Here is a 25,825-nt window from a genome sequence, read left to right as displayed (position 1 = left end):
GGGTTTGTTTTGGAAACTTTGACCCAGCGCTTACCTCTACGCGCGCTTTTGTCCTCACACTGTCCAAATCACAACGTCAACAGGAGGATGAGAGGTTCATGCAGGAGCGAGTGTAAAGGTGAGTAACACTGTTTTATAAAAATTATCCTACCGTTAAGTAGTCGGCAAGTCAATAAGAAGTTATGTTGAAATTAACTGTGAATTATTGACGACGGTGAATTATCTCTACATTATTTAACACGAATGCTCTAGATTTTGCGTCTGTCGAACTAGCGACCGTTAGGCTACACATAACATTCATTATTTTTACACGGTCTGTCATCAATTATTCCACTTATAACACGGTCACACAATTTCTAAATACAGTTGTTGGTGTTTTATCTCCAGAAATTTTGCGCGCTGGTTTCTTGTACTTGAAACAGACTAGGCTACTGACTGACTGACTCGGTGTTGGATTGCAGTGTAACGTCACTGGCTAGTGGCTAGCGGCTGCACAAGCTAAAGAAGCTGTAAGTCTACCTATTATTTATCTATTTTTGTTAGTCATTTTCGAAAGGTAGCTTTATGTAAATATTTTATTATGTTGCATTATGTTCTCTGTGTTTGGAACCCACACTCCATCAGGTGACAGAATGGAGAAAAAAAAAAAAAAACCTTAGGAGAAACCAGGCTTATGTATTACATAATACAATTTATTATTTTGCCTTGTCATGCATTTTGGTACACAATCATTAAAATAATTATGATGATCATTGAATGGTGCATTTTTTTTAAAACTGACAGGAAGAATAAACATTAACAACATTTTTTTTTTTTTTTACTATCTTGAAACTGCAATCAAATAAGTCAATGGGCGCCTCAGGCAATCGTTATATGAATAGACTAATACATTGGAATGAATAAAAATATATTCTATGAAATATCTACAGGTGATTTTATCAAATATTTTTGAATTATCCACAAAATTAACATTTTTTCTGTTTACAGTCTTGTGAATTAACTATAGTTAATTAAGCTGTTAAAAAAAAAAACATTTGTCTATGTATTTATTTTATTTTTTAATTAAGTAATGATTCATATAAAAATAAAAATAAACGGGAGCAAGCACAAAAATTTATTTTAATGGCAGGTATAAGACTTGTTAGCACTGCCAGCTAACTTTGTAAATATATTACTAATCAGATGTTTCCTTCTGTTCTTTTACAGCAATGGACATTTTTGTTCAACAAAAACTCATCAACTGGAATCTTGAGTGCCTCATTGAAAAATTTGCAGAACTAATTTAATGTTTATTTAAATTAATTGCAATGATATATACTAATGTTTTTTTTTTGTTTTTTTTATCTTTGTGTGAAGAGAATCTTTATCTATTTTATACAGTTTATACGCAGAGTTTTCACGTGTCTCCCATTTTTGCTGCACATGACTAATTTAATGTTTATTTAAACGAATTGCAATGATATATTAATGTTTTTTTTTTATTGTATCTTTGTGTGAAGATAATCTTTAGCTATTTTATACAGTTTATACGCACAGTTTTATGCTACAGTTGACTAATTGTTGATTACACATTAATGTATTTATGATTATATTAATTTCCTGGAATAAACTTTAATTGAATCAATAAACAGTAGTGGTATTGTTATTAACATTATTGTTATTATTTTAAAATTTTAGTTATTAGTATTTTTATTATTATTATTATCTAAAATGAATAACCTGTAACATGGGGTTGTTTGACCCAGCACTGATTAAAAAACAACCCAGCAAAAGGGTTAATGCATAAAACCCAACCTGCTGGGTCAAAATAACCCAGCATGTGTTCTGTCCAATATTTACCCAGCGCTGGGTTGCCAAATAACCCAAATTGGGTTGTTTTTAACCCAGCATTTTTTAGAGTGTGCATAGCCAGGCATAGCCAAGCCTGATGGTTCTCGCGACCCAGTGGGACAGGTTGGAAACTCTAACCAAGCTGCCAAGAACTGTGCCAGCGTGGTCATGTGAACCACAGACGTACAGCGAGGCGGAATGACCGGCCCGGACGTGGGAGGCGTAGCGTCCCAGTGTGGGGGAACGGTCATTTGCTGCATCCTGACAGAGGAGGCCAGGGAAGGACCAGCGTTCAACGGGGGCCTGCTCTGCCAGGGGACGAGAGTGGCGAGGCTCGTGAGCAGCGCGCACTGTCATCCGAGACCTCTGGTGGCTCAGAGATGGGTGTGTCAGTTCTTTCTTTAACCACATTAAGGTGCTGCGGGGGGTGGAGTTCAAAATATTTCCCCCCGTCCCTCCACCGGGGGAAGGAGTGGCCTACTACCATCTCCTGTGAAGAATTGATCGCCATCTCTGAGAAGCCCTTCTCAGGGGTGCCGCTTAGCCTGGCGTTTAGCGGGGCGCGGGGCCGGAGCGGGCTGGGGCACCTTCCTGCGACCACCTCCATGGCGCGGCCCGGGTGAAGGCTGCTGCTGGGGCCAGGTGGGAGGGGCGGGAGCCACAGGGAGTCAGCGCTCGCAGCACCCAAAAATCAATCGTCCAACCGTGAGTGCTCTGCCCGGGAAAGCATGGCCGTCAACTCGGGATCTGACTCAGACAATGTCATCAGCCGAGTCATCATCTCCCGAGGACTCCTGCCCACCTTGTGATGCAGCGATGGACATAGTTTCCTCGTCTGGAACACCGCCGAATGAAACGTGAGGACCGAGGTTGTATCGTCGCCGCTTTGTTCCACACCGACACCCTCAGGTCACCCTGTCCACCAGCCAAAGTACCACCTCTCAAAGAGGGGGTAGATCGGGGTGTGGATGAGGGGACTCTCGCTCTATTTTTTTTTGAATTTATTTATTTAAATGGGACAGTGCATATTCATGAACGTACAATCAAAGTTGAACGTAAATACGCCGGATTTAGCACAATGCTAATTTCCATCCGTAGTCCCAAACATAGACAAATACAAACCAAAAAATCATACAAACAATATACATAAACAAATATACATATAAAGCTAAAAAAAAAAAACATTAATAGTTCCTATACATTATTGTACTTATTATAATATTTATTTAAAGTGCATGGATGCCTTTACATAGACATCCCAAAGTGCTTATTATAAATATATAAATAAAACTACCTATCAAATTTTACCTTCATACTTAATGATTACATTTTTGATTGTTATTCAGCCATCTTTTAAGATGTTTCTTAAATGAAACAAAAGTGGGGCTATCTCTAATTTCCGTTGGCATACTGTTCCAATTTATGCAGCCTTTAATAGAGAGGACATTTTGTGCAAACGAAGATTTTCTAAATGGTACTTCACAATCCCCCCTGGTTAATGATCTAGTCCTCGTCTCGCTATTTCTCTTTTTGATAAAATCCCCCAGGGGTGGAGGGGCGATTCCATTAATAGATTTATAAATAAGACAGCTATTTTTAAAAATTTTAAGATTTTCAAAATTTAGGAGTTGATACTTCTCAAGAATTGGACAAAGGTGAAACGACTGTGGTTTCCTGTCAAATGCCTTAACTGCTTTTTTATATAGTTGTTCAATGGGTTTTAATGCAGTAACTCCAGCAAAAGACCAAACTGTGAAGCAGTATTCAATGTGGGAAAAAATCATACAATGGAGATAGGATTTAGCAGCCTCAGTTGTAATGTAAGACCTGATTTGTTTGTAATTTTGTAGATTAAATTTTATAGCATTGGATACCTTTTGTATGTGTTTTTTGAAAGTGAGGTTTGAATCTAGCACAACCCCAAGGTACTTGAACTGGGCTACCAACTCCAATTCCTCCCCTCCCAAAAACACAGAAGATCTACTTCTTTTTGGAAGTTGTTCAATGAGTGTCTTACATTCAGTTTTTAAAATATTTGGCTTCACAGGTTTTTTTTTTGTAAACATCATCACAACGGTCTTTTCGGTATTAAGAGTGAGACAAATTTGATTTAGCCAGTTTTGAACTTTAGTTAGTGAATTTGTAAGGTTTGTAGCTATTATCTTTTCATCTTTACCATGTATGAAGATCACAGCGTCATCCGCATACATCTGCACATTACAGTCCGGACAAGCAGCTGGAAGATCATTAATGTACATTGAGAACAATAGATGCCCGAGAATTGAGCCCTGTGGAACTCCAACATGATTGCTAATGGAAGGAGATTTAACACCATCTATATTAACACATTGTGTTCTGTTTAATAAATATGATTGAAACCATGATATAGCATCTGTAGAAAAGTTAAAATGTGTGAGTTTGGTCAGCAGTACTTGATGGTTAACTGTATCAAAAGCCTTTTTAAGGTCTAAAAATACAGCTCCTACACAAGGACTCTTATCCAATAAATACTTGATCTGTTCAATCAGAAAGCAATTCGCTGTCTCAGTGGAATGATTGGGCCGGAAACCGAACTGCATACGATGCAGTGGGATAAAACCTTTATCCAGATGTTCAACAAGTTGTTTTGCTATCCACTTTTCAGCCACTTTAGAAAATATTGGCAGGATGCTGATTGGCCGGTAATTAGCGACCTGTGTTTTTGATCCTGATTTAAAAATGGGTGTAATAATGGCCTCTTTCCAAGTTGCCGGAACTGCCCTTTGATTGATTGATTGATTAACCATAAGAGTAATAGGTTGTACCAAGGCATCATTATGGATTTTTAAAAAGTTAGTGTCAATACCGTGGAGATCCATAGCTTTGGAGTTTTTGAGCGCAGCAATGATCTTTATTACCTCTGCCTCTGTTATGTTTTGTATCTGAAAGATGGGCTGATCTTCATTTAATAGTCGAGGTAAAATATTAGAAGGAACAAAGGACCTTGTTATTTCAGATATACTGTCTATAAAATAATTATTAAAAGTGTTTGCCACGATCATAGGATCTCTAATCAGGGCATTATCCACGACTAACTCAATGGCTTTAATTTCCTTTTTATTGTGTTTACCTAATCATTTATTTAAAACTTGCCATGTTTTTTTTCCATTACCTCTTGTACTTTCTATAATGGAAACAAAAAAGTCTGCTTTAGCTTTTCTTAAAGTTTGTGTAACTTTATTACGTGCATGTGTGAATTTTTCCCTGTCAGTGGACAAACCAGATTTCAGATATTGTTTAAGCCGCACATCTCTAATTTTTAATAAATTTTTACAGGTTTGATTTAACCATGGTAGATTATTTCTCTTCTTGGCCCCTCCCCTCCCCCTATGGGTAAAGGAGGACATTACCTCTTTAAGCTTGTTGATAAAAGAGTTACAACTGCTTTCTATATTATTTGAGCATATTTCCTCCCAATCAACCATTTTCAAGGCTGTATTGAGATTCTGTGTTTGATTCTTAGGTATAAAATGTAATTTAACATGGGAGGAATGAGGAGCACTATTTAATTTTAGATACCTCTTTTTTGAAAGCTTCCTAGAAAATAAAATCATATTGTGGTCTGATAAACCAGTAAAAAAATTAAAAGTCTTAATAATTCGGTTTGACTTATTGCTGAACAGAAGGTCTATTCTTGTCTGAGAGTTGTTTGTTATTCTAGTTGGCTTTTCAATAAGTTGTTCTAAGTTAAAATAATCTGTGGATCGTTTGAGATTTTTCCTACCATGTTTATCATCCCAATTTATATTAAAATCACCTATGATTATAATCTCGTTATTTTGATCACAGGATTTCAGCACGTTTTTTAGCTGGTCATAAAAATCTACCTTCATGGATGGGTGTCGATATAGGCATATTAAAATAAAAGACATTTCATTTGATAGAATGATTTCCACACCGACACAATCAAATGTAATATCAGTTGACCAGTCTAGCTGTCTACAAGTCCAGGTATTTCTAACATAAAGCAATACTCCGCCACCTTTGCCTTTCTCCCTGTCCTTTCTAAACACATGATACCCAGGCATAGTTACCAGGGCTTCAGCTGATGTTGGTTTCAACCAAGTTTCAGATAATCCTAAACAATCAATATTTGAATCACCTAGGATGTGCTCTAGTTGTTCACGCTTATTTCCGAGACTTCTAACATTTAAATGTCCACATAGCAGTCCCTTAGGTTTATAGGTAGAGTCCCAGATTGTTCTCGACTGATTGAGAGTCTGGAATATTTTAGTTCTGCTATGTTTTTTTAATACAGGGTTTCTGAATTTTACCTTTGTGCAGTCATTGATGTTTGAGTAGTCGCTGCACACCGCCAATGGAGACAGCCCCGGCACTAAATCGCTGCTAGCCGCTGATGGTGTCAGCCCCGCAAATAACCTTGGCGACGGGGAAAACCCCCCAACCGCTGGGCTGGCGGCCGTCGTCGCGACCCCGCTGGAAGCCGCCGACGAAGTTATCCTTTGGGCTGGTCTGCTAGGAGCCACCGGTGATATCTTTTCCCCTGCTGCCAGCCCGCTGGGAGCCGCCGGTGTCGATAGCCTTAGCGATGATCCATTGACAACTGCTGGTGGTGCCAATTTCCCAGCTAACACCGTCAACCTCTCAGCTACTGGGCCGATAGCCACCGGCGCGATCCCGCCGAACGCCACCGATGGTAATAATAATCCCCCGGCTGCCAGTTCTGGTCCGTGTAATGCCGCTGGTTGTCTTTGTCCCCCGTCTAGCGATGCTAGTCTGCTAAGAGCCTCCAGCGAGGTCAGACTTGGTACTAGACCACTGGAAACTGCTGATAGTAATGGTTTCGGCTCAAGACCAGCAGGTGTGATTAATCTCAACATAAGTTCGCTTAGAGCCGCAGGCATCCTCCCTGGAGGTACCGGTGAGGTTAACATCTCGGGTGCGAGAGGCCCAGGGTTTAGCTCGACATCCCCAGCTAGTAAAAGTATCACGGCAAAATGCAGCAGTCCCATGCGGGAGTCCAATGTTGATGCGGTATCACCCTTAGATGTCGTTTTTGCTCTCGAGTGGCCATTGTTCAGGAAGCCAGAGAACAAAAGATGTTGGCTTCTTGCGGCTGGAAGGAAAATTCTGCCGTTTTCCTCATGTAGCGAAAGGTAGCGATACGAGCAAATAATAACACACAGTATTAGCAAGGCAGAGGGCGTCAAACCAGGTGTTGGAGTAAAAGCAAAAGTAGGGGATTCGTTAAACCTTCTACCTTGCTTATTAATAAGTGACGAAGGTTTAGAAATTTTAAGTTTAGGATTCAGTGTTAGACGCACTGCTGTTTCCCGTGTCTGTGACATGGCGGCCTCCAACAAAGAACTGGAGGTCATTGAGTCTCGACCGCAGTGTCGCGATGGTCATGTTCCCGCAATGAGAACATAAGTCATCCACAAAGGCTGCCTTAGCGATTGTGCTCATCAAACTGAGAAACAGTCCGACTGCAACCAGAAGTGCACGGGCGAGACATCTTTAAAATGACGTCCCACGCGCAAGCTCTTTTGTGAGAGGGGAAAACTCCACAGAATGTTGAAGCGACCAGGGAGGACACACAACTGGCAGATCACTGCACAGATCAGCAGGCAATGTGAACTCACTGGAGAAGGCCATCACACCAACACCTGGAGAGTAGCTCGTCTCGAAGAGTGAAGAGAGAAGATCTCAGAATGGCTTGTGGAGTGAAGAATGCTCTTGGCTCCAAAGCGAAAACATATACCTTATATAGCTACCCTTATATACCTTCCTTATATACCCACGAGGTGGGGCGGAGTTACGTTATGCAAATTCCGCAGACCCATGGCATTTTCTTGCCATTGGCTCGTTTTGTATTCTCAAGGTGAGAGGCTTTCTAAACGAAACCCCATTCGTCGTCACAACGTAACTCGTAGTGACCACGAAAGGGAACTATAGTGTGCTGCACCCACTACATGGGATCTATTTCAAGGTTTGCTTTCTCGAGCAACCAGTCACTATTGTTGTGCGAATGAGCGGACCGGAGCGTGTTAAGGGTTTTCTGTTAGAACGGTGTTGTGTAAGCGGTCCCTAAGTTAATAACTAATGATCTTTGCAACGTAAGTGAATCAATCAAAACTAACTTTAGCTGGACAATAACTTTATTCTAGAGCTTCTGTAAAGCCAAAACAATATCTGTTACTTTAATTTCCTATTATCACTGTAAAGCTGCTTTGAAACAATCTATATTGTTAAAAGCGCTTTATAAATGAAGATGACTTGACTTGACTAGTAATAAAAAAAATAAAAATGATATCTGGTGTCTGAATAATTTTTGGTTTGACTGTAGTTACTGTTAAGAATCTTTCCCCATCCTTCTCTGTTTGCAGAGAAGTAAAATCCTGGCAAGTAAAATACTTTGTTCATAATAAATGTAAGCTCATTGATTTACAAAAGCTTGAAATAGAAGAGCAAGCATTATTGTAATGCTCCGGCAATCATTTCAATCGTCATCTGCAGCGGCAGCAGCAGCTGAGAAACAAACAAATGTAAACAACAACAATCCTTCAGCATGCTGGCATTCAATCGTTTCATATAGTGTCAGTTGTAATCTCACTTGTACAGTTTGTCAAACTCACAGAGAGATTAGACATTGTAACAGTCGTCATTTATGCATTGTGGGGCACGGTCGCTGCAGCGGGTAGCCCTGTCGCCTCACAGCAGGAGGGTCCACATTTTGAGTTCAAGCTGAGCCACTAGTCCTTTGTGTCTTGAGTTCCCAAGTTTTTTCCTGTGTTGCTGTGGGTTTCCTCCAGGTGCTCGGGTTTCCCCAAGAATCCAAAAACACACAGAACAGGTGAAATGGAGACAATAAATGACCTGTATGTGTGAGTGAGTGTGTGTTAGCCCTGCAATGGACTGGCCATAGATTATACCCTGAACATATTTATAAATAACTTTTACATTTTACTTTCATTTGGAAAAGTATTCCATTCTCTATATAAAGATATTCATTACCAGGATCACAGCCATTTAAATAGCATGTACAAAAAGATCACAGAGTGAGGCTGCAATCTTACAGAGATCAGAGCTGTTTCATACTCAAGTGCTTTCTGCTAAACCACTAGCAGAGACTGTGTGCTTTACACACACATACACACACTCCTGCTGTTGTCTTATCACTAAAGTGTGACAGACAGCACTTGGCAATTGACACGCACACTTGATGTTATCTGGCCAGGGAGTGTGGCTGCGCTTTGACTGATGAGAGAGTGTCACTCACACTTTGTTTATCTACGCTGGTGGGAAATGTAGCTGCTAAAGAGAGCTTTCTCTTTCATAATATACCAGACCATATACTAAATAGTGAGCAGCTAGAGTATGACTGTGTGTTTGTGTTTGTGTGTTTACAGATTGCAAGAGAGGACATGACAGGAAGAGAGTAACTGGAGAATTGCTGGGGTTTACTGAAAAGTAATGCAGCCGGCAGTCACAATAACACATCTGATGCATGACAGAGAGTTGTTAGTAGGAGTAATAAGCAAAAAGCAGTGATTATTGCTTTTAATTCTCAAGTAGAGTTGTGAAGCCCAGTTCATTCGTTGTAGTGAACTAGCTGAATCAAATGTTTTTTTGAATATTCAAATACAAATACACAAAGTGATGACTAGATGATAGTTTTGGGGATAGTTTGCCCAGAAATTCAAAATTCTATCATTTCAAACCTGTATGACCTCTCTTTCTTTTGTGGAACATACAATAAGATATTTTGAAGAATGTTGGTAGCCAAACTGTTTTGATCTGTAAATATATAAATTATAAATAAATATAAATAAATTCAATGTTGAATTAAAAAAGCTGCTTTTTGTAATGTCTGTTATATGCTTTTCTCATTTAACACAATACTTACTTTAAATAATCATTTGGGGGTAATTTCTCAGCAAAATTCAATGTGAAACTGTTCTTAATATTATCGGAAGAACAGACTGACAAGGATCCTGTTCCTGATCCAGGGACACTTTATACTTGGCAAAATAATGGTCATCATAAGACTGTGGTGTAACTGTCTTTTCAGGGTCAGTATAGTTCATGTTTAGTCAAAGACTTGTTTTTGTTGTCTAATCATTGGTTAATTTAGTAACACTAAGAATCATCAAAGACAGTATCTTGTTCCAATAATTATTTATTAAACTTAAACTCTTTGTGGCACATTTTAAAAACTTTCCATTTCTATTTGTCATCATCATAACCAACCCGTCTCCCATTTAAAATTGATTAATTAATTAATTAACAAAAATATAATAAAAATAAGAATAATGTTAATAATAATAATGATAAGAGGAAGAGGAAACAAGAAAAGTTGACAAGTATTCATTGATGATAAATATCAGGCATGGTTATGGTTGAGGTAATGCATATTCTCAAGCCCATCTGAAGACTTCTTCATTAAGATGACACTATCATGACATTTAAGATGGATCTGTTGGGACAAATTCTTGTATTCTTATTTCTCATGAAAAACATGTTTGGAGCTTTTACATATACAACAATCAGCATATACATTTCTCACCATAATCATTACCACAATCTTATTGACAGCACTAAATTAAAAAGGGAAGTCTTAGCATTGTAATGATATACAAGTATAATATTTCTACAAACCATTGCCAATAAATGACCATTTAAATGCTAATAATATGCCTGCTATATACTCTAAAGACTGCAGACATTTTTTTTGTAAGAATATTTTTTTATATTTATTTAAACATATAGTAAATAACAAATAAAGACATAGGTTCAGAGAAGAAAAAAAAAAGAAGTAAGTTGTATGAATTTCAGCCAGTGGCACTATATCTTTCAATATGTCATCTGTTTATATATATATTCTTGCTATATATATACTGTAGTAACTTTTTCACTGGATTGACTATAGCTATAGTATTTTGTCATGCCATACTAATGGGCATCTCATAATATTTATTGTTTCAGTTTTGTAATAAAATTGACACAGTTTGAGAGCTCAGACTTTGTTCAACCCTTGTATGGTGTTTGGGTCTGTAGGACCCATTTTCATTTTTTAACAAAAGAAAAATTATACGATTATTTATTTTTTCAACCTCAGACTCATTGGCCTTGGCTCAGTTTCTGTGAAGAACATATATTAGAACACATTTTCAATGACCACACACTGTACACCCCTCCTACACATTTATATTACACAAAGGATGTTCGGGTCCACTGGACCCGGGGCTAATAAAAGTGTGGAAATTTTAGGTCCTGTTTACCTTTACTCTGTCCTCCTCATGTCAGGGCTTGCTGTTATTGTGTGTGTGTATGTGTGTGTGTGTTCTTGTATATGGTTTATGAGGACACAAATGTGTATAATGACATGGGTATTACAATGTAAATATGGTTTATGAGGACATCTGTGTCCTCATAAACCAAACGGCTTAAAAAACATACTAAATGTTTGTTTTTTTGAAATTCAAAAAAGGCCAAAAGTTTTCTGTGATTGGTAGGTTTAGGGGTAGGGTTAGTGTAGGGGGATAGATTATACAGTTTGGACATTAGTAAAAACATTATGTCCAAAAATGTCCCCGTAAACCACATATCCAAGTGAGTGTGTGTGTGTGTGTGTGCGTTAGTGTGTGTTTGTGTTTGTGTGTGTGCGTGCGTGAGTGTGTGCGTGCATGTGTGAGAGAGATTGTGTGTAAGTGTGAGAGAGTGTGAGTCCAAAAGTGAGTTTTGTTTCTACCCCTGCCGTTCCTGCACAAGGTTGCAATTCTTAAATGTGATCTAACAAAGCTAAAGAGGAAATATTAACCATATGCTGTTTATATTGCTTGTAATTGGGATAAAGTAAACATCTGTTGAGTATTTTAACATAAATTGTTTGATTATGTTGAATTAAAAACCCAAAAATGCAGCGGGTCCACCAGACCCACGAACACTGGCTGAATAACAAAAATATGAACACCACACAAGGGTTAATCATAAATAACTTAAACACAAAAAAGTCCAAGGGTGTTTAGCTTGATGTGAAATGTCTACTTAAACTGCTCATTGCAACTTCTGACTCAAAATGCTAGGACATGTCATAAATGTTGATTGATATGTGTTTATGACTGTACTGGCTCCTTGCAGACCTCCAACATTTCCACGATAAGCCGAATAAAAAAAATAAAATTAAAAAACAGACTTGAGATTTGCTTTGCCTCAACCTCATTTTTACTCAATAGACAGAATGTTGATGAACCAGGTAATGACTCAGATGAAAGACTCACCTAATCATTTAACAATACATTAAATATAAATACATAAAAAAAAAAATAAAAAAAATAAAAGGTTTCTGATATACCCCACCCTCCAACCCCCCAACCCCATACATGCCATTTTAGAGATTTGAATCAATTACGAAAAAGTACCTGAACAGATTGCTAATGTATCGACATGCATAGTTGGGTCATATTCATACAATTATTTACAGTTACCTGCATGAAAGAGAGCTTTTCCCTTTTTCCTGCTTTGTTTTGCTTTTTGTTTGGCTTTCATTCTTTGTCACGAAGTTCAAAGGACATACAGGACATGCATGTTAAAGAGAGTTAATGAAACCTTCAAACCAAAAGCCAAACACCTAAGAGCACTGATAGAGGACTCTGCCTCCCTCTCTGGATCACTTCAACTTGAACAACACCCGCACCATCTCCATCCATCATGGAAGACATACTGACAAGGGTGTTCTTACTGTGATCTGTCATGACATCTGTCAGACCCTGAATTGTAAGGTATTGCTCTAACTAGTACATTATTAGCATCTAAAGTATACTCAAAAAAGGTCAATATGGCTCTCTGTGTCCAAAAGTAGGAGAAATTAAGAAGTCATAGAGATACAGTAGACCACATGTCCCAGAGAATAACAAATAGTCTAGAAGAAGATTGCATTAGAGTGTAGCACATTTGGATATGGAAGACACTGATTAACAAACCCTTGATATACTCCTGTAACATTAGTCATTGGCAAATTCCACAAGGGGTTTAAATATTGCAAAAAGCAAAGCCAATGTTTTGCTTTTTTAATTGATAGGCTTTATGATGAACATGCAAATAATTCACCCAATCCTTTTTTCCTTTACATTTCCCTATCTTTCCTCACCAGATGTACACTAATGTATCAGTCTCCATGGGAGAATCTAAAGATGTATGTTTGTCAACGGGCATGTTTATGTGATATCCTATAAAAATTGTGGCAGGGGTCACTCCAGTCAAGCAGTGGAGGGATTTCTCCATCCTTCAGTCTAGGTGCTCCGAACCAATATGACACAATGGCTATTTCCCAGCTAACATTACCCTCAGGATATGACCTACGCCCATCTATGCCTCATCAAAGCCAGGCTACAGGCCTTTGTGTAATATACACTTTTAACACTAACATTGGAATAATGGGGAAGCACTAATTAACCTTGGCTGAAAGAGCAAGCCCCTGTAGAGACAGCTTTACAACAGGAGCAATATTTTTTAATTGTGCCCAAGTGGCAGTACTTAAAAAATGAAAATTATAGTTTGACCTTGATTTTTATTTGAACCCCTTTGAATTTGAATAATTCCTATATTTTATTTTATTTTATTTTATTTTATTGAGAAAAAAAGGAAGCCTAGCAAATGCCTAGTAACTTGTATTCAAAATGATTCACTGACCACTCAACTAGGCACTGAAGTGTGCTTCACACCTTCACCTGTGACCTTTGTTCATGATTCAGAAAGCTTAGGTTCACATTTGGAGACCACATGCTTTTCTTCATGGTTAACCACACAGATAATGCAGAAACATGCTAATTTCAAGGAAATCAACTGATCTGGTCTGGACAAAGTTATGATGAAAAAGGAATAGTAAACATTTTATTTTGTGTCTTTTCCTTTGTCATGAAGAAGTGTTGTGCTGAGTAGCTTTATAGCATAAGACATCCTCTTCTTTATGCCAAAGGAAATGGCTCATCTCTCAATGAACAGGCACTGGTGCACATCAACTAAATTAAGGTGTCAGACTGCTTACTGAAACGGCACAAGCTGAAATCCACCTGTCTCCAGACAATTTATTGCTCCCATCAGTTTACTTTACAGGATCTTGATATTTCTCAGATATTTCTTTTTGGGGGCAGGACAGGTAGAAAGGATGACCTAAATTAAAGTCTGAGAAATTAGTTGTTTTATAAAAAGTGTTACTTGCTCCTACAGAAAGCTCTGCAGACTTCAGTAAAATCAAAATACTTATTCACAAACAGGACAGCAGTTAGACATGTTTGGGTCTGGTACAAATTCGTCATCATGGGTCCATGCCCTCAGACTCGGATACAAATTTCCAGTTGTCCCTCCTTATTCAGGAACCATGTTCACAAAGCTATTACATCTCTGTCCCTCTCCTCATGCATGTTTATTTATTATTATTGTTGTAGTTATTGTTTATTTTGTTTAACAAATTACCACATTCAAATCCATTCAGCAGAATTTCCCTTAAAATGAAGGAATGAAGCACAAGTCGTCCATGACACTTGAGTGATGTGTGGAGATGACTGCTTGCATGGATGGAGGTTTTGGGTATGTTGATTTAGAGAGGAGATTGAGAAGGATCTGGCGCCACGGAGGGGTTGGAATTACAGAGTGGTCTGCAAGAGTAATCCATTTGACCTCCTGAACCCACACCTAAACCATGTCTGCTTCCAGGCAGCCCCTAATCTTTACAGTTCTAACTCAAACTAAAAGATATAAAGGCTTACCCCACAAATCCACTTCTCAGACGAAAATGGCATGAGCACGTACATGCCTCTGTGATTAGAGAGAATTTTGAACACGTCAGATCACATTCATGCAATCTGAAACTTATCTCTAACAATAATACAGATGATATCCGTTATTCATTTTATAGGTCACACTTACAATGTCATATTATACATATCCACAATAAAAGACAATTTTGTTCAATATTGTGTGGTTACTTAAAAATTAATTAAATAAAAGTCTCAGCCCCAGCAGGACCAACAAAGCATTTCATGGGTAAACTAGCTAGCTGATTTCAAACTGGTCAAGTGATGATGGTGCAAATCTCCATAGCAATAAGACACAATAGTTATTTTCCACCTCTCATCAATTCAATAATTTAGGAGCCTGGGGTGACTAATCCAAGCAATAGGACACAATGGCTAATTTGACCAATTTACATTCCTCTTAGTGAGTTGTACTGTATGTGGAGCCACAGTTTGCTGTTTCACCTGCTAAAAGTATGCTCTATAATACAGTAGCTAATCCCCATCTTCCTATAATAACACAATACATGCTATAACTGCTAATGACCTGTATGGCACAGCTTGTTATGATTAAAGCCTTAAAGGCTATTATGTAATTACACAAATATTTAACAAAGGGACACATAAGGAGTGCAGAATTTTTAGCATTGTTTTTCTTTTTAAAACTCAGAGGAAATCTGGAGGGCTTTCTGTAGACCACAGATTCCAATAAAAAACACAACCATTTTTGTGCCGTAGGGTAGGTCAAACTTAGCTATTTTTTTGCATGTTCAAGGATAAAGAGTAATACAATAAAGTAAAATCTTGTTCTTATTTTATCATCTTTTCTTACCATTGGGATAGCCCTTATTACCTTGACCCTTAAAAAAACCCCAAAACATTCTCAGCCAATACTTCTTTCCCCCACTCGCTCTAGCTTTCCCGGCTGGAGATTAATGAGCTGCTCTGTCCTGACAGCTTGCATGTCTGTGAAGGAGAGAGGAGTGGCCCAGCACTTGATTAAATGGAGGGGCCGTGCATGTTTGTGTATGAGTGTACAAAGGGTGATCTGGGCTCGTGCAGTGATAGAGAGAGCATGGAGAATGGGGGAGGTAAATCTGAAATGGGACAACACACCTAGAATTCCCTCCCTACCATCAGGATATCCATCATTTTAATCTGCTTCAGCTTGGGGTATAGAGTAATATTTCTTGACCTTTAATTACACTAACAGCCTATTGTTTGCACAGTGAACAATACCATTATGTAGTCTGTCTGTTTACGTAATGTTTAGCTACAGCTCGGCGCAGCACATTTTGACTGCACTCTTTGAGAAATCAATACTAAATAATAGTAATAAAAAAATAATCTTTAAGTGCAGAGATTTTTTCTTCCTTTTAATTTTTGGACTGCTTGGTATTTTACCAGAAAGCCTGGTAAAATATATTATTCAATTAAAGAGCACTCCTTGAACATATTATTTATGATGCCATGGATTGAGCGGTCATTAAGCTAATATAGATAAACATAAAACATAATAAAATAAAATTCATATAAAAATAAAAAAATAAATCTGTATAAATTTTGTAAAACTGCATATTCATACTATTGATATGATTTGATGATATTTTTTGTTGAGCAAACAAGAGAGATGTGTGATATTTGATGAATTTTGTCATCATAGGAATATGGATTTTGAATCTTTTAAAGGTCAAAAATAGGGCAGTATTAATCTGCAATCTGTACATCTCTAAGGTACAGGTGTGGATCATAGATGTTGTTATGATTTAGATAAAGGTCAAAGCTGTGAATTAGAACACTTCCAGTCTGTTCATTTACTGTGGGGCAACTGTTTGAGCACTCGCTCTCAAAGCGCACTAATTGTCACTAGTAAGTGACTCACTGAAATGTATAAATCCCTTATGACACCAGTAAAATAGATGACTTTTGGCAAGCTGCCCCGCACCATTCTGTGTGCTGCTGTTTAATTGGACTGCCCCACTTTACATTTTCCGTATGTGCTGCTAGGAGCTACATAAACTGATTATTCATAAAATACATAAAATGATTTTTAGACTGCTAGTTGGTTTTATCTGAAGTCTTCAATGAAGAATGCATTCTTAACTTGGAAAATAAAAACAGAGGTGACATATATATATAGAAAAAAACTGCCACTGGTTATAATTTTACAATTTTTTAAAACTTCTTAATCTAAAATGTAGTTTTTGCCTTTGACCAATCTTTCAGTACTCTTTTAGCTATGCATCAGCATGCAGATTACTATTGATAGTAGTTTTACATTATGTACACAACCTAAACTCTTTGTTTCCACTCTCCTATCTCTTTAGTAAGCTGTGGTTCCAGCCAAAGCATTATCAGTTCAGTCAAAGTGTAAATTTGTGTGGTGTGTGGACACATGTTAGTGCATTGGCTGGGTTGGTCTCTGAAAGATACACAGTTCACAAAAAGGTAAAAGGTGTTGGTGATGATGAAGATCCTCAGAAAGTTGTCTACGTGTTTGCGTGCACTTCATGCGTCTTCAAACACAGCATGTCTGCAGAACCAGCCGAGTTTTTGTTATGCTTGTGTATACTCCAATCTATCCCTTACAAAAGTGGGCTGCAGTGCTTAAACTCAGAAAGGCAAGGCTGTTCATCCATTCACCAGGTCAGGCATCAGCCACTGTCCCAGAGATTAATGAATTCAGATTATTTTTGAAGGATTTTCCTTCCAAGAGGTTCAAAATCATCCACATCCTACTAATGCAGGTTAATTGGTCAGTCATAGAGTCATGGAGGGCCACACATAGTTAAAAGCTCTCTAACTTTTCACATGCAGAGAGATGAGAGACAAGAAAAAAAAGAAAGAAAAAAAAACACTTCAGAAGGGAAGGTGTCTGTATTGTACACCTATAATAAATTCAACTGAACCAGTCGAGATTGTATAAACTCTGTAATATATTATATAAGTAACTGAATTGTTAAAGTTTATTAATTTAGCAGATATGTACCACAGATTTAGACACTTATTGCCAAATTTCCTGTGGTTTATACAGCTTGTAGTAACATGATTTAGGTAGGACATATTTTAGTGATAATGGCCAGTCATCTATTGGTGTGTGTATAGCAAATCCTTACTCTCAAAAATTAAATTACTTAGTTTGAATGAGAGGAATCTTCATTCATTTGATCCATTTCGTTGTATCTGTATAGATTTACAAGTTTTTACTGTTTAAATTAAAATAATTGGTATCAACATAACTTGATTGGGTTTGATAAGGAAATTATTTGAGAAAAAAATAAAAAATGTTTTAATCCTTGCCAGATTTGTAACATATTTTTTAGTTATAATGCTTTCTTTTAACTTTTTATTTCTAAATTATTTGAAATGATGGCTTGAGACTAGCTGAAAACACAATTACTCATGATAAAACAAAAAACAAAACAAAAACACATATATACCTGGTTGCATAATTACAATGTTGGAAGAAAGTCACCCACAAAGATGCTGAGTGTGGCCATGAAGCGATGTCTGCTGATGTACTAACAATAACATGCACTGATGTTTTTCACCTGAAAAGAAAAGAGTGTTTCCAGCAGCAGGATAACATCCTTTCCACAAGGTTAGCTGTCTTCTGATTTAAGTCTTGTTATCACTTTTCCATTTTTTCTTCCGTTTGATATGTTTATTTGTAGAAAAAAGAAGCTGTAGGTGCAATCCGAGGAAAATGATCTATCAAAGGATTCGGTTAAGAACAGTGCCAGGGGAAAAGGGGGAATTATGGATTCGATTCTCGTTGCATCGTCTTCAGAGAGTTTGAGGTCTTGTGCTTTGTGGAAGGCCTTGTGCTGGGAGTCATCACGTCAACTGCCACTGTGATATCTGCAGTGAAAGAAAGTAAGGAAAATAGAAAGGAGGTAGAAGAAAGAAAGAGACATAGATGAGTAATTGGTTGTGTGCATGTGGGACACAGGAGACACTCTCTGAAGCCAGTGATGTAAAGTGAGTCATGGCTGTTTGGGAGGTTGTTTGTCCAGAAGAAACCAAAAAGTAGGGTGACCACCCTGCGAGTGTGAGTCTGCCATCATCCACACCTAGATTAGTAACGACAGCGGTCGCCGCTTGGGGTAAGACCATTTTCAGATTCAATTAAATCCATGCCACTGGAGAATGCTCATCACCTCTAATGTCTACTACCTGAAGTTCTTCACAAACACCCCTCCAAAAAGAAACTAAAAAAACATTTAACCATTGTGAATGCCAAACCTACACATGCATTTTAATAATATGGGAATATTGTTACAATATATTTTCTTCCACTTCTATTTAAAAATAAATAAATAAATAAATAATAATTATCAGCATTATTCCAAAAACGCAATGAACTTCTCACTTTGTCATTTTAGCAACTTTTATTTTTACAATTAAGACATCATTTTTAGTCAGTTGGGATGCTTTTTTCCCCTTAAATAAATCATACTGATAGACAGGGTTTAAAATTAAGACTAAGAATGAACTGCAAATGGTGTTTTTTGTTCATAAAAAAAAGAAAAAAGAAAAAGTGAATCACCAGGAACCCAGCTGTTTAATACTTTTAAGTTGAGCTGTTGAATGGCAGTGCCTTCCCTGATGCTTAAAGACATAAGTAAAAACAAACAAACAAACAAACCAGCAAGACATATTTACAGAATGTTTGTCAGTTCCCTTTTTCAGCTGACGCTTTGGCAGTGTTGTATAAAGTACTAGAAAGCAATACTTGAGTAAAAGTACAAGTATCGTACTAGAAAAAGACTTTGGTAGAAGTGAAAGTTACCTTTTAGAATATTACTTAAGTAAAAGTCTTAAAGTATCTGATATATACTGAACTTAAGTATCAAAAGTAATTTTCTGATATTTAATGTACTTAAGTAATTGAAGTAAAAGTAAAAAGTTTTTTTTTTTAAAGCAAGCGGTTAGAACTTTGGGTTTGTGAACTTTATTGTGGCTTTCTTATAGTAAAGCATATTCAGGGTTCCAACTTCCCATATCTTCTTAATCTCACTCATCAAATGAAAATCACAGTCTTTTCCAGGTCTTTTTAGGCACAATTCTCTTAAGTTCAAAGAACAAACAGCATATTTTTAGAGCTGACATCAAAGAAAAAAAAAACTGAAACAGAAATTTCACTTTTGTATGAACTTCAGGTAAAAATGAAAAATAAATCATAACCTATTTCTTTAAAAAAAAATAAAAAAAAATAAAAAAAATGACCTGATGGTAGGGAGAATATTTTGGTCATGTGGTATAAGCATTTGTAGGGCTTACTCCCCAGGTCACCATCTCACACACACACACAGCAACATTAGCCCAACATTATCCTATAACCACTGAGTTTTGAGTTAATTAACATAAAAGGAAATCTCAAGTTTGACAAAACGTATGATGCTTTTAAAGACGTGAATAGCCCTTAACACTTTCTTTCTAACCTGCCACTGATTAACGTAGCAGTTCTCAAAAAATATTTCTCAGTCTAACATTAGCCTACCTGAGGAAATATTCGGCCCGGCAGTTATGCTATACCAAAAACAGTTAAGCGTGTTTCAGTATTATGGACATGTCTTTGAGAGTTCTCTGTTGAATTAAATCAAAAGGTAGGTGCTCGCATAGATATCGGTGCTCGTGCTTCCATGGCGGTTTCAGTTGTGCTTCCTCCTCCTTTGGCATGGCAACAAACAAGCATTACACTGGAGCGCGCGCCGTGCGGAGCGTGCGTAATGCAATCTAGAAGCAGTGATTCGCCAAACCTCCCTTATTGCAGTCGCACACATTTCTTCTGATTTTATTTTGTAGTAACGAGTAACGAAGATGCTTAGTGGAAATATATCGGAGTAAAAGTATACATTTTATCTAGGAAATGTAGTGGAGTAAAAGTGAAAGTTGACATAAATTTAAATAGCGAAGTAAAGTACAGATACGTGAAATTTCTACTTAAGTACAGTAACAAAGTATTTGTACTCCGTTACATTACAACACTGCGCTTTGGGGAACACCTTCCTGACTGCGTCTGAAGCACATGTGCACTAGTCCAATCTTGATTGGTGCTGCCACACCTCGTGACCTGTGCTGGCGTAAGACAGAAGCTATAAAGTGAATCTGGCAACACAACGGCGTTAAACTTTTTGTCTTCAGCAAGCGCTTTGATACTGTCTGTCTTATTTGTTGTTGTCTGTCCTTGTTGAAAAATATAAAAAAGAAATGGCGAATATTCAGCAGTTTAGATTGTGTGTGCATCCTTGCCCTCGTTACATCACGGGTGGGGACACACAAGATCACACACATGACCAGCATCGGCCAATAGTGAGCCTACGAGGTGACGTACAACAAAGAAGCGCTGCGCTGTTACACTACGTGAATTCACTCAGGCCCACACAGAAGAAAATGAATAGTTGAATAAAGTCGTTATTTTTGTTTGTTTGTTGCGCACAAAAAGTATTCTCGTCGCTTGATAAACTTATGGTTGAGCCACTGTAGTCACTTAGACTATTTTAACGATGTCTTTACTAACTTTTCTGGGCTGGCAAGTTTCGATCCCATAGAAGCCTATGGAGGAGTGATCCCGCTCTCAGATTTAATAAAAAATATCTTAATTTGTGTTCCGAAGATGAACGAAAGTCTTACGGGGTTGGAACAACATGAGGGTGAGTAATTACTGACAGAATTTTCATTTTTGGGTGAACTAACCCTTTAACTCGCTAGAATGTGGAACTGAGAAAAATGACTTTAAAGATTTTTAGTTGTCCCGCCAAATTAATTAAAGGTAGGACACTGGAAATCTGGCAATTAGATGTTTTAGTAATGAAAATGATCTACATAAAAAAAATATCGAGCTCAAACTTGACTTTTGACCACTATTTTAAAGTTACTGTACTCTGCCTTTGTATTGTCAGCAAAAAGTGAGAACTCATGCCCAGGCAAAAGGCAGTAACTTCCACATTATCAATATTTGGTTGCTGATCACCATTAACAAAATCATTATAGTAACACCTGTATAAAATCTAGTGATCATGGCATTTATTTTGTATGATTTACAATTACTTATAGCCATCTACTTATTGCTATCCTGTGCTTTGGTTGCATTCTGATGGCATTATTAATACATAAGACATGACAAAATACCTCCATAGCGGTAAAGAGTATCTTCAATTGGTACCGAGTGGCATAGACTTACTAAGCACGTGTTCAAAATGATCACGATAAAACAGATCCTCGCGCACATTCGACAAGGGGACTGGTTTATAGAGGTGCATCTGAAAGACGCATATACTTTCACATTCAGATAGCCCTCATCACAGGCGCTTCCCGAGATTCGTGCTTGAAGGTGTCGTGCTCCTCGTACGTTCACAAAAAACTCAGTGCTTTCCCCTTTTAGACTCAGTGGTGAGCGCATTCTGGACTACCTAGACGACTAATGCATTTATTGCACAACCTTCTGTGTTCTGCATCTTTTCAGTATGTGGTTGTTTCAGCTGTCTGCCCTATTATTGTGTTTGTGCACTTCGCTTGTCCCGCGGATTTATTCTGGATGCTCTATAGGTATACCTGCTTGTAACAGCTGGTCTGATGTTGTATGCACCAGTACACTTGTTGCTTCATTAAGTTATATGCACCAATATACCCTTGTTGATTCATTATTAACATTCCCTGTGATATATTAGTCCAGCGTTGGCATGACCGTGTTTAGGCACGGTGCTGAAGGCGCCGCTGAAGTTTTGGCACTCTGCCAGCTAGATGCATGAGTGTTTCAACCAGGTCCGGTACCTGAACTGGGTGAGGCGGGGGTAAAGTCACCATTCTCCCGGGAGCACAGCTCGTGATAGCTCGTCGGCCACACGGTTGAGCACACCGGGGACATACATGGGTCGAAGCGACCTCAGCGTAGACCACCTTGTCGGTTGATGTACGCAATGGTCGCAGTGTTGTCCGTACGGACCAGCACGTCTCTGCCTTGTAGGGGCCTCTTTAAGTGGCTCAGAGCGAGACGTACTGCTAGCAACTCGAGGCAGTTGATGTGCCAATGCAGTTCGTGGCCCGTCCACACCCCTGACACTGCATGCCCGTTGTACGTGGCACCCCAGCCGGTGGCAGAGGCATCTGTGAATACCACAGCATGCCTGGACACCTGTTCTAATGGGACTCCTGCCCGCAGGAACGAGGGGTTTGACCACGGGCTGAAGGTCTGGGGGCCACCGGTGTGATTGTCACCCGGTGAGTGCCGTGATGCCACGCCCATCTCGGGACTCAGCCGTGAAGCCAGTGCTGAAGAAGTCTCATATGGAGCAGCCCGAGCAGGGTTACCAATTCTGCCGCTGCCATATGCCCCAGGAGCCTCTGAAAGAATTTCAGTGGGACCGCAGTCCTGCTTTTGAACGTGTTCAAGCAGTTCAGCACCGACTCAGCGCGTTGCTCTGTGAGGCCGAATGACCGAATGACCGAATCCAACTCCATACCATACACGGGGTGAGTTTGCTCTTTTCCCAGTTGACCTGAAGACCCAACTGGCTGAGGTGCCTGAGCATGAGGTCCCTGTGTTCGCATAACTGATCTTGAGAGTGTGCTAGTATGAGCCAGTCATCGAGATAGTTGAGGATGCGAACGTCCTGTTCTCTCATGGTAATAAGGGCCCTCTCCGTGACTCGTGAAGACACGGGGAGACAGGGAGAGCCCGAAGGGCAGGACCTTGTACTGATATGCTCGAATGCATAGCGCAGAAACGGCCTGTGTTGAGGAAGAATCGAGATATGAAAGTACGCGTCCTTCAGGTCGATAGCTGCCAACCAATCTTGGGGACGGATGCATTCGAAAATGCGTTTCTGTGTGAGCATTTTGAACGGTAGCTTGTGGAGGCTCCCATTCAAAACTCGCAGGTCCAAGATCGGTCGTAACCCACCTCCTTTCTTGGGTACAATGAAGTAGGGACTGTAATGCCCTGACCTCAAATCGGCTGGAGGGACCGGCTCTATCGCGTTCTTTGCCAGTAGGACTGCGATCTCCACCCGCAAGCCAAAGATGGAAGAACCTGCTCTTTTATTGAGAATTTTGGTACCGCTGGTTTTGAGGCCAGCGGCGGAACACAAATAAATGGAAACTGAAGATTTTCCACCCGGCCCTTTTCCAGGGGAGGAAGCGGTGCGGTCACCGTCTCCCGAAGAGCAGTCCCGTCCATCTCTGGGTCGCCCGTCCTTGGGCCGCTTGTTCTTGGCTTTGCCGCCCTTCTTGGCAGGGGCACATCAGAGAACTGCTGGGCGAAGTTCTCGACTGCGTCGCCGAAGAGGTCGGTCTGAGACACGGGGGAGTTAAGGAACCGGAGCTTGTCGGTCTCCCTCATGTCGGCCAGACACAGCCAGACATGGCGTTCCTGGACCACCAATGTGGACATCGCACGACCCCCTGACCGAGCGGTGACCTTCGTCATACGAGATCCGTTGCGGCACAAAGTTCCTGGAGAACTTGTGGGTCGTGACCACCCTCGTGCAGTTCCTTCAGTGCCTTGGCCTGATGGACCTGCAGCAACGCCATGGCATGCACGGCAGAGGCGGCTTCCCTACAGGCCTTGTAAGCCTTGCCGGTTAGGTCGGACGAGTACTTACAAGCCCGGGAAGGAAGACATGGTTCTCCGCGCCAAGTGGAGTTAAGGCACAGCTATGGCCTGCTCCACTGGCGGGATACGCTTATATCGCTTAGCCGTCCCGCCATCAAGGGTGGTGAGGGAGGAGGTGCAGTAAAAGGTGCCGTCCACGTCTCCGTGAGCTCCTCGTGCACCTCCGGGAAGAAAGGCACTGGAGTGGGTTGCTGAGAACCAGCCCGCGCCACCCCGAGATATCAATCATCCAGCCTCGAGGGCTCGGGACACGGTGGAGGGTTCCAGATGAGCCCGATCCTGTTGGCGGCCCGGGAAAGCATGGCCATCATCTCCGGGTCCGTCTCGGGCACCGTTGACACACCCGAAGGAGGTAACGGCACCGAGTCGTCGTCCGCGGAGAAGTCTGACCCTCCCTCCGTTACAGCGATCGACATCTGTTCATCGTGAGGAGCACCAAAGGAATCGACTGCTACACATCTCGAGGATGGTTCAGCGCGTCCCAATGGCGGCTCTGCTGGCTGCGAAGCGTGAGAGGGATGAGGGTTCCTAGGAGGTTGGTTCTCCGAAGGAAGCGCGTTTACCGTGATCCTCACGTCTCCCAAGTCAGAGCCCGAAGCAGCCCTCTGAGGAGGGTTAGATCGAGGCGCAGGCACGGGGACATCACCCCATAGCAGGAATCAGAGTCTCGACCGCAGCTCCGAGATGGTCATCTTCCCACAATGGGTACTTGACTCATCCACGAAGGCTGCCTTAGTGTGTTCGAGGCCCAGACACACGAGGCAGCGATCGTGACCATCCCGCAATCCCAGGTAACGACCGCATCCAGGAGCACATGGATAGAAATTTTTTTAAGACGTGCTCTATCTGTGTAAGCTCTTATAGGGACTGCTCTCACTGGTGGTGAGGTACGCAGGGGAACGGTCACCGCGAACACAGACAGGGATGTGCACCTGTCTGTGCACTGTTTCTCTCTCACTGGTCTTACCAGCCGTGAAAACGGCTGTTGAGAGCTCTCACTGCACACCTTACCAGCTTTGACAACAGCTTTTTGTTTGCCAAAAGTCAAAAGAAAAAAGAGAGAGAAAGAGAGAGAAGACCGCTCGCGCTGCTGTGCCATCACACATCACCAAAGTGGAGAGGTTCGAGAAAAAAGCTGGCTCGAAGTTTCACAATCTCCTGGGAGTTTGTAGAGAGCATCGAAGTGCTTGCCGAAGCAAAAAGCTGAAATGCAATCGCACCTTCTACTCATTATATACCCGCGCTGCGAGGCTGAACAGCTGATGCAAATGATTGCATGCTAATGTGTATTGGCTCGTTTTAGTTTCACTCGAAGTAGATTGGCCTCTCTAGCGAGATTCCTATCAGTCGGTCACGACTAGGGTTGGGTACCGAAACCCGGTTCCAATAGGGAACCGGTTCTGACATAAACGATAGTATCGAGACCGAATAAGAACTCAACTTTCGGTGCCTGATGTCGGTGCCTGACTTTTTTCACCGCCCCCTATAAAACATCTCGCGGCACGAATGATCCAATAACAAAACATCTCCAGTTAACCAGCAGAGCATTCATTTAGTTCGTTTGTTAAATAAGAGACGATCTAGC

The 25,825-nt window shown here is 40.0% G+C and overlaps 1 protein-coding gene across 1 annotated transcript in view; it reads right to left on the bottom strand.

The window, feature by feature from the left end:
* Nucleotides 1–17,676: 17,676 nt before the first annotated feature.
* mafa (MAF bZIP transcription factor a) overlaps nucleotides 17,677–25,825 on the bottom strand; it is a 170,681-nt gene continuing 162,532 nt past the window's right edge. Inside the window, exon 3 of the mRNA XM_082183080.1 lies at nucleotides 17,677–18,485. The gene's annotated coding sequence lies outside the window, so the exon portion shown is untranslated. The remainder of the gene's footprint in view (nucleotides 18,486–25,825) is intronic.

Source organism: Leuciscus leuciscus (genome assembly GCF_965113295.1).
Source record: "Leuciscus leuciscus genome assembly, chromosome: 10".
NCBI classification, from domain to species: domain Eukaryota; kingdom Metazoa; phylum Chordata; class Actinopteri; order Cypriniformes; family Leuciscidae; genus Leuciscus; species Leuciscus leuciscus.
This window is presented reverse-complemented; position numbering and strand designations above follow the sequence as displayed.